Source organism: Typopeltis vanoorti, chromosome 15, assembly GCF_054136105.1.
Source record: "Typopeltis vanoorti isolate ZY-2024b chromosome 15, IOZ_Tvanoo_1.0, whole genome shotgun sequence".
Taxonomy (NCBI): domain Eukaryota; kingdom Metazoa; phylum Arthropoda; class Arachnida; order Uropygi; family Thelyphonidae; genus Typopeltis; species Typopeltis vanoorti.
Window position 1 is genome coordinate 9,429,877 of NC_143563.1, and position 17,536 is coordinate 9,447,412.

General features: G+C 37.5%; 1 long non-coding RNA gene across 1 annotated transcript in view; it reads right to left on the reverse strand.

Annotated features, from left to right (window-relative positions):
- The window catches only part of LOC150098351 (uncharacterized), a 62,794-nt gene that overhangs the window by 39,250 nt on the left and 6,008 nt on the right, over positions 1-17,536 (reverse strand). The window contains exon 2 of the long non-coding RNA XR_016549552.1: positions 1,701-1,765. This is a non-coding gene — a long non-coding RNA (uncharacterized LOC150098351). The remainder of the gene's footprint in view (positions 1-1,700; positions 1,766-17,536) is intronic.

Genomic DNA, 17,536 nt, shown 5'->3' on the forward strand with positions numbered 1-17,536 from the left:
GGAAGATCTTAGGCAAGAAGCGACAGGAAAAAAGTGCTTTTGCTATGCAAGGTATGAGTGAAAGAAATGAGACAAGACACAGAATATGAGGCTGTATATAGGAAATCCTTTCTTTAAAAAGCGATATAAACGAAAATGGATCTTCAGATCACCAAATGGAGAAGTTTTTAATAAAAATAGATTATATTACTGTGAAAAGCATAAAAATACTACAATAGACATCTGATATCAACCAGTTTAATTATGATAGTGAATGTCAAGAGAGAAATATTGAAATTGATAATGAAACGAATAATAATAGAAGGTGAAGATAGAATAAACCATAAATAAAAAAATGAGGAAATCATCGATGGAAAGCTGACTGAAAAATTATTGACTGAATCGGTTTATCTAATACAATACAATAGACAAGAAACAACGAAAATATGTAATTAATTTTATAGTGGCCTATAAACCCGCAGAAAAACAGATGCAAATCCTTTACCGTATTTAGATGGAGCTGATACTGAATCGCCCATCGTGACGGTAGAATTATGGAAAGTCCTCAAGTTATCAAAGAATAATAAAAGTCCTATAGAAAATGGGATATTAGCAGAACACATAAAATGAGGAGGTCCATAGTTTTGTAAAGTTGTATTCAATATGTATGTTTAATGATATTTTAACTACAAAAAGATTCCAGTGCAATCGTATAAATCCTTGATTATCTTATTATATAATAAAGGCAGCAGTGATATTAATAACTATAATCAATCAGTTTGCTATCACAATTCTGCAAAATATTTATATCCATTATATCAAATAGAATCACAACGTTTTTGGATGATATACGGGCATATAATAAACAGGATTCAGATCCAGATTCTCTACAATAGATGATACCCGCTGATTCTCTCTATCCATCAGAAATAACCAACACTTAAAACAACCGGCCATCCCAGAAAAGTACGATTAGGCTTAAAAAGAACGTTATTTAATATTTGCCTACATACTGAAGTGTGACATGCGGAAAAAGGACTGAAAAGTCAGGAAGAACAGTTGGATGTGGGCCTAAAGAGTCTTGGAAAGAAGAATGCTCCACCTAACAAAAAGGAATAGAATGAGAAATACTAGAATTAGAGAGATAAATAGAGTATGGCATACTGGGAAGTGTTGTAAATCTTTAAATGAAGATGGGTCAGACATCAGTAGATTGCCTGAAGAAAGGATGGAAGAATTAAGCACCTAGTGGATAACAAGAGAAGGAAAATGAGGTGGCAAACATTGGCTACAGACAGACAGAATTTGAAATTTATGTGGGAGGCCAGTATCCAGCAGTGGATGGCAAGAAGATAAAGAAGATGCAGGTTCTCCCTGTCTAAAAGTTGAAGGTAAGTTAGCTGGCCTCAAGACGAAGTTAGAAAGATTTTTCCTGAACTTCGGAGTTTTCACTACCAGGCAGGCAAACTATCCAATGTACCACATGTTATCAGCATTCCATCGAGAGCAACAAAATTCCTTTGTGGACAAGAAAGGCACAGACGATAGCCCATGATCTACAGTTGTCTTCTCCTCACAGGAAACGCCATTAAATCAGCAAAATGATTTGTAAATGGTTGGTACCCAATGAAGAAAAGCTGTAATAGTTAGTGGTGTCTTCAGAAAGAATTTAAATAACGTAATCTTAAGAGATAATAATAATCAGAGGTTTCCGCACTTACCATCCATGGCCAACTATTGGGTTCAGCATCAATACCACCAACGATGCACGGAAAGGCATGGGTACCTGTGGAAAGAAAGAAATTAATTTATTATTATCCGAAGGTAATAACAGTACGAACACTATTACTACATGGTACCTTCAAGTTGTCCAAAGACTCATTGCTTGAGGGCACTCCACATTACACAACGCACACACTACATTATTAATAAAAACCATCTAAACACTGTCGCTATCTAATGATATATCTCATCTCATCTTCATTAAACACTCTTTTACCTTGTGGCGTCGAAGGTTTATTAATCATCGGACCTCAAACCGTTCACAGGATAAGATGGTCAGTGCTACGCCCCCTGTGTATCTTCTGTCCTATAGTGTTGAGTTCTCAAGGCCGGTTTGCCTGCTTTGCCGGATGAAAAAACCCAGGATAAACTGGGGAAAAAATCCTACTGTCCACGCCCAAGACCGACTAACTTGGCTATGGCTGAGGAAGATCATTCAGCTCCTGACGTCACCGACGGGAATCGAACCTAGGACACTCTTTCACCAGGCATACGGTTGCGAAGCGCACAGCCACAAATATAATTATATATTTGTTTGTTAAATGCGTGCGTTCTGTGGATGATTTGCCTCCATGTGTGTGTGTGTGTGTGTGTGTGTGTGTGTGTGTGACAAGTCAAATAAAATACTCAAATCCGATTCCATTTCGGGATGATTTGTTTTTTCAAATTATTGATTTTGAAATATCCAGTTAATTTATTTAATTAACGAATTCAAACTCATCAGAATGAATTCAAAACCAAATAACTCTGCAAATAACAATAAACCAAATATGTCCCTCTGCCTATCTGACAGAGTTGCACTCTGTCAGATAAGCAGAGGGACATATAAGTTGGTGAGGAGGCTTAATAGAATCAATACAAGCGGAATTTTAATGCAAGGCAGGAATAGAAAGAACAAGAGAGCATTCATGAAAGATGAACAAGAGTTCGTTGAAAAAGGGAGTAAGAAATTTTCTTATGGTAAGATCCACTCATCATTGCCGGAGAGAGAGTGATGAGTGGATCATCGGTGAATACACTTAAGGATGCATGGCCCGTATTTGGTGGGTGTGATTGATTATTCCTGAAAGTTATATTTCTAGTTGTTTTGCAGGTTTAATATTTTGTGTCGAGGGGACCTACCACGAAAAGTCTTAGACTATATACAGGTACCATTGTAATAAAAATAATAATAAATTATTCCCTAATAAGAAATGAAATTATTTTCTATTTTAACTGTGAGTGTATAAAATATTTGACTATGACTTCCTGTTCATGACAATGAAAAGGAATAGAAATGTGATACTCACCATCTGAATGGGATGATCGGTCTTTCCAAAGAGATCTTCCAGCTATTTCTGTCGAAGTCCGCATTTTGTAACGACTTGTAAATCTCTAATTACAATATAACAAATAGAAATCTGACGTTCTTTTTTTTTAAATTAAATTTTCATAGCATGGTTAAGAATGAGTTCATTATGTTTCGTGAAAGCGTTTATTTTATTTTATTACTGCTTAATTTAGATATATTTTGATTATTTGCTGCAATATTTCCTTCTGCATGATGAAAGCTATTGAGTTTACAAAAAGTTCTACGAAGTGATACTGTAAACTGCGTTTGTAGATAATAAATTGCTATCTTAGCTACGTTAACGTAAATTGAAGTGTAATAACTGTAGATGTATATTCCAGTAGGAATAATTCCTTGCATAGAGGATAGTCTTATATAGATATATATTTTATTTATACACTTTTATGGCATTCTAAATAATACATTGTTTAGAATTGAGATTCTCTAAATAATTTTAAAATTTTATTTATAATTCCACAAATACTAAGTACACTTTTTTCTTAAATTCATAACAGTTCCCTAACAGTTTCCAAAGTCGTAAACTCAGGTGGTGAAGGAATCAATCGACCGTGAGATGCGGTGATTGATTCATTCAATCCAATACTCTTGGAGGGTAATGGATGGCAATGCTGTAGCCAATGAAGTTCTTACTGAGGCTCGGCTATTGCTGTTACCCTCCTGCCATGATCAGAGCTTTAATTGCTCAATAATACCTTATCCCTACACTGTCCTCTACAGATAACGGGGAAGATGAAAAGCATTTTTGCTTCGCCCCTTTAAGCCAGTCCTTATAAGGACTATAAGGACTCAGGTGGTTTTATTAGGAGTTATATATTTAATTTTCTTTATCTTTACCTGTCTTGTTATATTTTTAGTTTTTTAATATTATTCTCGACTTAAGTCAGAGTGGGTTGTCAATTATGGATACGTCAACATTTACTTCTAAACATTGCACCTCGTGTGTAAGATTTCCATCAAGTGGTGATGGTGATTTGCTTAGTGTTCTTACAAAATGCGATATGAAATTATAATATAATGAAAATGAACTGCACAGTTGTTATGAATGGCGCAGCATTTTCTATCAACACATCAGATATTACTGCATTAACATATATACAAGGCTCACCAATTGCAACACTTTTATTTAACTGTGGATTTCAGAGTTGTGTCCAGAGACGGCTTTGTAAGGTCCAAAATGTTGCAAGTGTGAGTGGCCCATCGAATGCTTCTTTTCAATGACTCAAAAATCGGGAAATAAACCTGAGTTCGCATAACTACGAACCTTGCAAGGCTCATATGAGTCAATTGCTTTTTTGTGTTTTTACATTTATTACAAAACACAATTTCCTTCTTTTTAAAAGCTATTTATTTGGTTTTGAATCCTTTTAGGGAAGGTATGGAGGCTCAACCCTCATACTGGCTTTTAGTGTAGCCCACATATCCGAAACTGTTACTATTTTGCTCTGTCCACAATCTGTAAGTGCTAATTCGATTGCATAATATAGTTTTAACTTAGAAATTTTTATAATTTATAACATAATAATTATAAATAATAATTTTTGTTATCCAAATTAAGGGGATATTAAATCCCACATTGTTTTAAAACCGAATAAGAAACTCAAAGATTGGAATCAGAGAGTTTCATGCCGAATATAGTAAACTATAAAAGTATTGGCGGTTGCTAGCGTGAGCTAATGCAAGTAGTCCTAGTACGTAGTACAATCTCAGGCAACTCGTTGCAAAGGTGGGGAAAGTTCAGATCGGTAATCTTGGTATTTTCCATAATGTAAAAACACATTGCCTAGGAAATGTACGCTGTTATTACATAAATCTCAGGCAACTCGTTGCAAGTACAATCTCAGGCAACTGAGGTTGTACTTTGCAACGTATTTTCTTGGTATTTTCCATAATGTAAAAACACATTTCCTAGGAAATGTATGCTGTTATTACATAAATACCAAGATTAACGATCCGAACTTTCCCCACCTTTGCAACGAGTTGCCTGAGATTGTACTACGTTCTAGGACTACTTGTATTAGCTCACGCTAGTAACCGCCAATACTTTTATTGTTTACTATATTTGGCATGAAACTCTCTGATTCCAGTCTTTGAGTTTCTTATTCGGTTCTAAAACAATGTGGGATCTAATATCCCCTTAATTTAAATAATGTTTATATCGCCGAAATGAAGCCTGTTGGCTCTTTATATTTAAATATTTTTTATTATTTATAACAATCAATTTGACTGTTTTCTTTCTTTATATTTGATATCTTCGTGCGTATCAAAGGAAATTCTATGTTTCCTTTGAGCTTTGTCACCTTCTGTATCGGATGACCCGTGATTATACTTCATGGAGTGTAACTGAGAGGGTGAGGGGGGGGGGAGGAAACTATGGGAATACTCACTTGGTTTGGAGATGGCGGATAGTACTCTGCAATGACACAAAAATAACCTCTTGAGAAAATAACCACTACTTAACAACAGACAGAATTTAAAAAAAAAAAAAATTAAAAATTCCTTACGCTAATAATGTGCTATATGGCCTGTCATGGGTGAAAGACATAATATTACAAACTTTTGGTAAATATTCTAGGAGAGTTGTCTGTATTATATAATTTGCTGTTCTGTTTGCATGCGTTAATCATGAACTAATTCGCCTGGGAGGAAGTATACACAAACTAAAAGACTTTTTTGGACAAATATTCTATTTTCCTTAGAATATTCGTTGTCGCGTAAACTAGTAGAAAAAATGTTATATAAAAATGAAGCTACTATTATCCTATAACTTAAATTATGTGTAAAATTTAGAAAAACCAATAATTTTTTCTAGAAATGTCAGTTACGAAAAACACCATTTGTTGGTCTTAGTGTTGAGTGTTTAAAAGTTACCAGCATAAGTGTGGGAATGTCTTCCAATCACACTTTTGCTTTGCTCACTGAAAAGAATCTCAAAGTTGTACTTCCGGGGTAACAGAAAGAAGATTGATTCCCACTTAAACTTTGAACCAATGAAGTTTAAGTGGGAATCAATCTTCTTTCTGTTACCCCGGAAGTACAACTTTGAGATTCTTTTCAGTGGGCAAAGCAAAAGTGTGATTGGAAGACTTTTGTTGTCCATTAATCTTGTCAACTGTCTGTAGTCAGTGACTGAGGCTGGCTGGATTTTGACTCCTTCATCTTGATTTTTAGCCGAGAAATATGAGATTTTATGTACCCTAAGGGCTGATGTGACAGTGATCCCTTTGTCCTTGTCCCTTAGGTGGAACCTTTTTGGTGTTCCTCGGGACATCTGATGTTGGTATGTCTTCATCCATCTGGTCTTCTATAGCTCTGTCACCAAAATCCCCCTGTCAAAACAACTCTCAGAGAAAGCACTCTAATAAAAGAAGAAGAATTATACACTCTAATCTCCTCCTCTCCATCCTGAGCATTAGAGTGTATGTATTGTTTTATAAATCCTGGCCAGTCAGATTCTAGCTTGCCTATTATGAGTTTCAGGGACTGCTCCTTATTAAGTATCTGGATCTGTTCTTTGATATTTTCCATGTCAAATTGGCGATTTCCTGCCAGCAGAAATTGGTTGACAGCAGTATAAATAATCCCGCAGGGCTAGGGGCCTGCCAGCAAGTGTCCTGTAGACTGAGTTGGTCCACTAGCAAATTAAGTCTTGTTGCAACCTACTAATTGGGGAAAAGGAGTATCAGTATCTCACTTGGCCACAGTTTAGAAACCTACCTCCCTATAAAACCTTAAATTCACCACTAGTCCTCATTGCGGGTGGGACCTGCCGGCCATTTGACCTCTAGCATATTTCGTGCAGAGGAGGGGACAGTAGGAATCAAACTGTGCCAGTGCAATGTGAGATTACTGAGAAAACTTGTATGCAATATATTCAGGCTCAGTCTAAAATAACACGCCCGTTCTCATCAAAAGCCAAAAGCAAAAATCGCTGACCTTATAAGTCGAAGCCTAACACCAGTGAAAGTGAGCAGGATGGGCAGATAAACGGCCAATGCCACTGGAATTCATAGAAATTGATAAGGCACAGAAAGAGATATATGAACTGACAACGATCTGTGGCCTCAGAATTTCTACTGAACCACTAAGGGAAAAGTCGTCAGCTGGGCAGTGCCAAAGGTTTGGCCATGCCCAAAAACTTTGCAAGGCAAATTACAGGTGTTTAAAATGCGGCGAGGGCCACCAGACCGTCATGTGTACAAAGCCAAGATCCACACCAGCTAAATGCACCAACTGTGGAGGACCTCACCCCACCAACTACAAGGAATGCATTACACACCCAAATAATCGAGGGTCAGCAAAAACTACCCTTCCAACACATTTCAGCGATACTCAAGACATTCGCGCCTCGGTCCAAATTATCTCCAGCTTGACAATCCAGGAAAGCAAACAAATGCCCAAAACTTTTGCAGAGGCAGCACGAACAAAGGCACGAACTCCATCTCATAATCAAACAAGCTCAAATCTAACATCACTACTAACTACTTCACTAGCTACCATGTTACAAGAATTCAGTATGACAAATCCTTCGCCATCCTCCACGAAAAGATTCCTACAAGGTACGCACTCAATTTTGACAGCCCTCAATAATGAATAAAAGAAAATTTCATCCCAACTCTCTCATGATCACTGCATGGAATGCCAATGGACTGAATAACAAAATTATTCAAAGAGTTCACTCACAGACACAATCCTGACATAATACTGGTAAATGAAACACATCTCAGGCCAGCTAATAACCCCAAATTACGGAACTATATTATGTATAAAACAGATAGAACTCACGATAGATAGCAACGGAGGAGGAACAGCCATATACATTAAAAACTACCTAAGCCACAATGTTCTGACCAATCCACAAACCAAGACCCTAGAGATAACAGGCATTGAAGTTCATACCAACAATGCTGGCAGTATCAAAATCTATGCTGTATATAATTCACCCAGTATTCCATTACTGGTATCTGACTTGGACACCATTCTCGGCTTCACAGATTCCATCATCATGGCTGGTGAATTTACCGCCAAACATACAGGCCGGGCATAGCTCCATAATCAACGACATAGGTCGAACTCTAAATCATTAGTCAACACAACATTCTATTGTTGTAACCGGACCTACGGAGCCCACCCATCACAGCTCAGCTGGAAGTTCAGATGTACTTGACATAGTCATCCTCAAAAACATCAGATACGAATACCAGCTGGAAACAATAAATGAACTTTCGTCCGATTAGAATCCTATTCTGCTTCAACTCGCTACACAAGAACAATTCTCCCCTCCCTGCTCTTTCATATCTTGGGACAAACTCTACAGAATCCTACCTGATTCTGGAGAGTTTGTCCCAAGTCCCTGCTGTTCACACTAAAGAGGAGATTTGGCTGCAAACAACCTTACCAGTCAAATCAAAAAAGCAATAAAGTCAATTACCCAAACTACAGTCTTTCACCCAAGTGGTCGGATCCCCGAGGAAATCATGGATTTAATCAGACTGAAAAACAAAACCAGAAAGAGGTACCATAACACAAGAGCCCCTCAAGATAAAACAAATTTGAATAAATTTAACAGACAAGTCCGAGAAGCCCTCCAAAAACATCGAAACCAAGATGGGGATTCCACGCTAGCGAAATTAAACCCAGAAGATAACATTTGGAAGTTCCTGAGAACCTTCCGCACTAAAAGGTAACTTTTACCTCCAATTCAGACCACGAAGGGAATAGCCCATACTGACAAGGAAAAGGCAGAGCCTCTGGCGGAGAGCTTGAAAACTCAATGCAACCCCTCTTATGAAAATTTGAACATCATTCCCATCTGCAAGGTTCACCGCCGAGTCAGGCAGGCCATAACACAACAAAAAGATGACCTAGAACCTCTCACACCCACTTCTCCAACAGAAGTTATAAATATCAAAACCCAACAATAAAGCTCCAGGTTCAGATGGAATTACAAACAAAATAATCAAACTGCTCCCCAGAAAAGCCATTGTACATCTAGTCAACACAATTAACCATCCTCAGACTCAAGTATTTCCCCTTAACATGGAAGATAGCAGATGTAACGCCAATCAAAAATATTGGAAAAAATACTCAACTCCCTGAAAGCTAAAGACCTATCAGTCTTCTGTCTAACCTTGTAAAGATCGCATAAAAAGTAGTCCTTACAAGACTTCAATCACAAATGGATAAACTACGTATAATCCAAATGAACAACTTGGATTTAGAAAAAACCACTCCACCGTTCAGCAGATCCACAGTCTGATCGAATTCATCTCTGAAGGCTTCAACCGGAACCTTCATACAGCTGCAGTCTTTTTAGATGCTGCAAAGGCTTTTGATAAGGTGTGGAATCAGGGCCTTCTCTACAAGATCATCACATTCAATATACCTACTAATCTAATTAAAATAATTCACTCATACCTCCGAGACAGATATATGCAAGTCAAAATAAATGAAACTGTGTCAACTAGACGCAAAGTTCTGGCGGGAGTGCCGCAGCTCTTGGCCCCCTTGCTGTTTTCTATCTATATAGCTAGAAAACAGCAAGGGGGCCAAGAGTCATCTGTATCATCTGCTAATAATACAGTATCACCTGCATTATTAGCAAGATCTCTCAGCCCCAAACTAGCTATCAAAAGACTCGAAAACAGTATTCACACACTACAGAAATCGTTGATGGACTGGAGAATCCAAGCCAACCAACAAAATAGTTCAGCCATACTGTTCACTAGAAAAAAGCCTCAAATCAAGGAAGATATACATTTAATAGGAATTAAAATCCCATGGCAGAATACAGCCAAATATCTCGGCGTGATTCTCGATAAAAAACTACAATTCACCAATCATATAGAACACATAAGTTCAAAGACATCCAAAGTAATAGCGCAGCTCTACCCCATGAAAAAGTAAATTCGATACTCAGAACAAACTACTCATATACAGGATGGTAATACGCCCAGTCATCACTTACGCATCTCCTGCACGGAGTCACACCTCGAACAAAAATATTCAAAAGCTGCAGAGAATACAGAACAAATGTCTGAGAATGAGTTTGGAAGCCCCATGGTTTATCAAAAACCCCCAGATTCACAGAGAAGTCAACATTCCCTACATCACATCCCTCCTTCACGACCTAGCTGAAAATTCTTCATCAAGACAATTAATCATCCGAAGCCACTGATCAAGCAAGCTTCAGACCATAATGAAGCAGATTTCAGCAAATACAAGAGACCCAAATCAATTCTATGCTCAGCTGAACAAAGTTAATCTCACTGCCCTTTCAGGGCACACTTAAAGCTCAATAATTCTCCATTCAAAGAACTTTCCTTTTCAGATGGAGGGGAACATGAAAAGCATTTATACTTCACCTATCAAGTCAGTATTGTTCTGCGTTCTGCGTGGGAATCGACCGTGAGATGCGGTGATTAATACACTTGGAGGGTAATGGATGGCAGTTCTGTAGCCAATGAAGTTTTCACTGAAGCACGGCTATTGCTGTTACCCTCCTGCCCTGATCAGAGCTTTAACAGCTCAATAACACCTTATCCCTACACTGTACTCTTCAGATAACGGGGAAGATGAAAAGCATTCTTGCTTCGCCCCTTTAAGCCAGTCCTTATAAGGACTATCGTACGTCAAGTCAGACCATAGCACAGCTATATCCACTATTGAATAGGAACAGCTTCCTAAGCATAAGCAAGAAAATTTTCCTTTGCAAATCGGTAATCATACCGCAACTAACTTACGCCTCTCCAACCTGGGGTCACACAACTAAAAGCAACATCAACAGACTTCAGATATTACAGAATAAATGCCTAAGAATGGCATTTAATGCCCCATGGTTCATCAGAAACATCCAGTTACATCAAGAAGCCAGTCTTCCAGATATTAAGACCTACATGACAGGCATTGCAGAGAAATTCTTCACAATCACGGATAATCACCCAAATCAGCTAATTCGACAAGCAGCGGACTACAAACCCTCAGATTGTTTCTAACATAAAAACCGAAATCCTCCATCGCAAGAGAAAGCTGATACAGCCTCAATGCTCACAATGAGCGGGTAAATTACCCAATAATCTCATCACCCACAAACTAAAATCCAGGTAAAGGGATAAAGAGTCAAGGACTCAGTCCATCAACCAATTAAGTTCAACTATCGTACGTGAGTTTAATGAAGGAAAAAGTCCTTTTTAGGAGTTCCAGGGTAATGAATGATAATGCTGTAGCCAAGGAAGTTTTAACTAAGGATTGGCTATTGCCGTTACCCAGCCATGACTAGAGCTTTTAGCTCTATAATACCCCATCCACTCAGATTTTCTTCATTCAGATGACGAAATAAAGAGTCAAGGACTCAGTCCATCTCCCAGTTCTTTTAAGAACTTTAAGAAATATCCTACGTGGTGAATGAAGCATAATTATAATAATTATTATAGTTATTATTGCAGTATATGCTATGGACTGATGGGATTTTGTTCGTACTACTGCGATGATGATGTTCGTATCCTGCATGTAATGATGACACAATGTTGAAAATAATCACAACATTCCAAAAACTAGTTGAATTTTTTATTTACTTTTGATTAACATTCTGATCACTATTTACGCTGTTCGACCTTTATCTTAAACTTTAAAACTGACATTACTGTATTTCTACTAAAAATTAATGTGATTTATTGATTTAAATTAAATTATGGCAAAACACCGCAACTTTATTTATTTAAATAAATAATATTAAACGGGAGTAATCTTTATATGGACGATTTTCAATCGAAGGTGAGTTAGCCGATCTGATAAGGAGGTAGCAGGGTTTTTTTCCTCCCGGAAACTCGGGTTTTTCATCCCATTCAGACAAATCGGCCCTTCAGAACACACGCAATTTACAGACATAGAATATTAGTTGTAGTGGTGGTGGAGGAGGACGGTAGATGGCGTTGATGGAGATGAGTCGTAGTAGAGGTTCGGTGTAGTGGTTGAGACAGTTGTATCAGTTGTAGGTGTCCTCCCGCGATGAGTCTTCGGAATCCTTTGAGGTGTCAGGAATAATAATAATAATAAACTTCATAGCATTCACTAGCCAGATCTGGGAATCTACCGTGAGATGCGGTGATCCATTACCCTTGGAGGGTAATGGATGGCAATGCTGTAGCCAGTGAAGTTCTAACTGAGGCTCGGCTATTGCTGTTACCCTCCTGCCATGATCAGAGCTTTAATAGCTCATAACACCCTATCCTTACACTGTCCTCTACAGATAACGGGGAAGATGAAAAGAATTCTTGCTTCACCCCTTTAAGCCAGTCCTTATAAGGATAAGGACTAGCCAGATCTCTTCAGCCACATCTTGTTACCAAAAAAATTCAAGAAAATCTGCTAAAACTAGAGCAATGGTTCTTCAAATGGAGGTTGCAAGTAAAGTCCCCAAAACAGCATTGCTATGCTTTTCACTAGAAGTTCAACATCTCCTAAAGGGGATCGCATTGTGTTTAGTACCGAAATTCCTTGCAAACAAAAGCCAAATATCTTAGTGTACTGCTGGACAAAATATTAATCTTCAATCCTCATATCAAAGCCTCTTGTGCTAAGGCATATAAGGCCATCACCCAACTCTGCCCTCTAATTAACAGGAACAGCAAGTTAAACACCAGAATCAAATTGCTTCTCTACCTGTTGATAATTTGTCCCATAATTACATACGCGTCTCCAGCCTAGAGCCACACATGCAACACTAATATACTCAAACTGAGAACAATGCAAAACAAATGCTTACGTATGATCCTAAATGCGCCATAGTTTGTTGGAAACGTTAACTTTCATCGAGATACAACAAATATCCCTTATATCTACTCTTGCAATCTTTAGCAGCAAAGTTCTTCTTAAAAATGTCTATACACCACAATGAACTCGTTCAACAAGCTGCAAACTATGACGAAACGGATCTCTTCAAACTCAAAAGGTCAAAAGCCATCTTAGCTGCACGCAATGATGCGAAATCTCTATTCCCTCTCAGGGTTGGCAATTAGATCATAAATTTTCTTTCTCCACTGTACCCCTATCAGATAGCATGGAATAGAAAAAATTTTTTGCTTCGCCCTTTTAACCAGTAATGTTGGGTTATGTTCATAGTATACATAACAAATCTGAAAAAATCTCCGATTTTTTGCATGTTATCTGCGAATATGTTAGAAAGCAAATCATGCAGCAATTTTATCATTATGTTTACGTTAAATGCATGAGTAATTTTGCTATAGTATAATCATCTTCTGTTCCTAATTTTTGCTAAAGACATTAAAATTAAATAACTTAAAGAATTTCATCACAAGAATAACTCTGTTATTTTACCATTGAACCTGTAGAAAATTATTTTAAAAAAATCATCACCATAGGTTTGGTACGAAGAAATAATAATAATAACTTAGATATTTTGATAATATCTAAGATATTAATTCCTCAACTTTGCATTGTGCAGAAATTTTGAAATTACCTTCCTAACTATAATCTATAAAAAATAGTTTTTTTTTCTCTCTTTCATTACGGCAAAATGTTATCATCAGAGTAGTATGCCTACCCTTCAAGCATTCACACTTGATTTCAGTGTTTATTTTGAAATCAGCATTTAATAATTTGGAGAATGCAGAAATATCAATTTTACAAACGAAAGCATTCTCATTCATATTACGAATCAAAATCACTTAAACATCAGGATACTTACGGGAATTCTAGGATTGCGTCAGCCCTACTAACAAACTGATGACCACCATAAGTTCCACGATTATGGCACGACTTATTGCCTTTTTATTATTCTATTTTGCCTAAAAAAAGGTATATTATACTACTACAGTTTAATTAATTATTAGATTTATAAATAATATATTGCAGTCCAAAATTAACTGCATCTTTTCTAGTTTCATACATTTTTAAATTCAGTGTTCAAATATCTGAATATTTTTCTTTCTATTATTAATTAGAGAAGCAGTTTTACGGAATAAAAAGTGCACGACATCCTTTTTGAGAGTCACTAATTCAGTTTTCGTATGATAAACAGTTCAAACTTGTTTAGAGAGAGAGAGAGAGAGAGAGAGAGAGAGAGAGAGTGATTGATGCTTACAAAACTACTTTTCAAAGTTTTTTTAATAATAAGAAGAATCAATTTCGATGGATCTCGAAATGTAGTGATGACAGTACCTAATTTTCTTTTATTCACGACTATATTTCAAGAAAAATGTATTTAATTCCTTAACATTATTATTCGTATATAATTCTACTCTCAAAAATTTATTATACCATTCAGTATATTTAATATTATAGATTAATTGTGCTATTTTGTTCAGACATTGCTGTTTCCCTCCTGCCATGATCAGAGCTTTAATATCTCAATAACACCTTATCCCTACACTGTCCTCTACAGATAACGGGGATGATGAAAAGCATTCTTGCTTCGCCCCTTTAAGCCAGGTCTTATAAGAACTATAAGATAACTGTATTTTCAAAATATGGTAGGATTCCCGTGTGGTGGCCGGGATAAGAATAGCACTAATGTAGCTCCTGCATGTCGTATGAGGCCACCAAAATGGATATACAAGGAGGGTAATGGATGGCAATGCTGTAGCCAGTGAAGTTCTAACTGAGGATCGGCTATTGTTGTTACCCTCCTGCCATGATCAGAGCTTCATATAGCTCAATAACACCTTATCCTTACACTGTCCTCTACAGACAACGGGGAATATGAAAAGCATTCTTGCTTCGCCCCTTTAAGCCAGTCCTTATAAGGACTTATAACTATATTTTCTTCCTGTGTGGTGGCCGGGATAAGAATAGCTCCACCCCAAATCCATGCGTGTCGTAAAAGGCAACTAAATGGACGCAGAATTTCGCTCTCTCGGGTTTCTTTCGAATTTTGCTCCCGGTGAGGGGGAGTAGATTTCGGGGAGTTTTCCCTGAGAGAACATTTTGTGTCTCTGGGGAGGGTGTTCTCTGGCGTGGCCCGCGAGGGGCTTTGTAAGTGAATGCTTCTCCCTGGAATATGAGCAGTTCTGCTCGGTGCTGGTGGGGGTAGGGGGGAGGGAATCGTCACTGAGTGGAACGAACACTGAGTTGGACGATCTTTCGGCCACTATTGAGTGGTCTTGGGATCGTTCTAATCTAATTTTTATACAGGACTTTACTTAACGTATCAGCCCCAGTGTAGCTCATGCATGTCGTACGAGGCGACCAAAATGGGTATCTAGGGAGAGTAATGGATGGCAATGCTGTAGCCAGTGAAGTTCTAACTGAGGCTCGGCTGTTGCTGTTACCCTCCTGCCATGATCAGAGCTTTATATAGCTCAATAACACCTTATCCTTACACTGTTCTCTACAGATAACGGGGAAGATGAAAAACATTCTTGTTTCGCCATTTTAAGGACTTTAAATGTGTTTTCATCGCAAAATTATTATATAATCTCATCTCTTCTTCTTTTATCTTGCAGTGTAGAGGGTTTATTAATCAACGGACCTCAAGCAGTGTTGCCAATTTAGCTCTTTTGGAGCTAGATCTAGCTCTCTTTTTTCTTCCTTAGCTATAAAAATGTTAATCTAGCACCCAGCTTCAAATCTAGCTCCTTCAGAAATAGTTTCAGGTCTTTTTAGTTGTTTTTACAACTTACTGTTAAAGAAATTGTTTTAAAAGTTTTCCAGATGTTCGCATTTGATAAGGAATTGTATTGTACTTTACGTGCGAGTATTGTACACGTTTCAAACGCATGATGACATCATTCAGTCACGTGGCCCAACAGTCTACCATTTTTTTCGCCTTAAAGTTGGTAGTACCGCTACATGTTAGTCTTTGCACAGTGTTTTGGTTGGTAGTTACGACAGCGAGTGGGAAATTTTCAAAGACTGATCGTAATTCGTTGCGGTAAAGAGTTGTATACCCTTCTTCAAAAATGAGCAAAGAAAACTAAAGCTTACAAGCAAACATTTAGGAGGGAGTGGCTGCAAATGGGAATGTTTAGTAAATGGTTGTGTGAAGTTCCTGGTGACGCTACAAAAGGCCACTATAAATTTTGCAAATGTGATGTAGCTGCTAAATATTGTCAGCTTGTAAAGCATAGCGAAATTAAGAAACATCTTGCTGCAGTTCCACATAAGGCTGTTCCTATTACAAATATGCTTGGGAAAAAGTCTGATGAGACCGCGAACTCTGAAGGTAGGTTAGCATTATTTCTTTGTTGTCACTCATCATTCAACGGTTGCGATCATCTAGTAGATCTTGGCAAAAATATCATCCCAGACAGTCAAATTATGCCAAAGGTAAAAATGCACCGAACTAAGTGCTCTGCAATTGTAAAGAATATTATAAGTAAGCATTTTGAAGAAGATCTTATTGCTAATAGACGAATCGAATGATATCACAGTGAATAAGATTTTAGGAATGGCCATCATTTATTATAGCAGGAAATTCAACAACATTATGCATACATTTCTGAGCATGGTGGTTCTAGAAAAGTGTGACGCTAGTGGTAGTGTGGCTGCACTGAAAAAAGAGCTCTTGACCAAGAAATTGGACATTAAAAATCTCATTGCAAACGGTACAAACAATGCCAGTGTTATGGTGGGTGTCAATAATGGCGTTTATGAACAACTGAAGGCATATATTCCCTCGTTAATTTTAATTAGACATGTATGTCAGTCATTACAACTGACAATGTCTCACACTTGTGTAGAATCTCTCCCAAGAAAATTAGAATTTTTAGTTGCCGAAACGTATAAGTGGTTTTCACATTCTTCTTGAAGACAAGCAGCATACAAAGAGCTGTACCAAACTATAAACGAAGATGATGCTCCTCTGAAAATTGTAAGCAATTGTGCAACAAGGTGGCTCTCCATTGAATCTGCAGTAGACAGAATTCTCAGCCAGTGATTGGAATTAAAAACTCACTTCGAAGTCGTGAGTGTGACTGAGAAATGTTACAAAGCTCAAATTTTGTGGGAGATGAAATGAATCTGTTGCACCTTTTATTTTTGCATCCTGTCCTAGTTTTAGTTTAGCAAGTTAACAAAATTTTCGAATCTAACAGTGTGGATAATATGAGATTATTTGAAGAGACCTTTGTCTCGCTCTACTACTTTGATTCGCTCTACTACTAATATGTTAGTGCTACCATCATCCACAGTCGACCCTCTAGAATCAGAGATTGATGGCTATTTGGATCCCGATCCAAATCTTGGTTACAGATCTGAAAGAAAAATTTCAGAGTTGATGATACAAAAGAAAATAATGCAAAATAATGAGCGAAATCTTAGAAGAGCAAGAGAGTCTCTTCTTGGTCTCTTCAAACAGCTTAAGCAAAGGGTGCCTGAAAATTTGGACATTTTAAGAATGATGTCTTATTTTTCTGTTGACAATACCCTAAAACAGTGTTTCCCAAACTTCAGATATCCGCGTACCCCTTC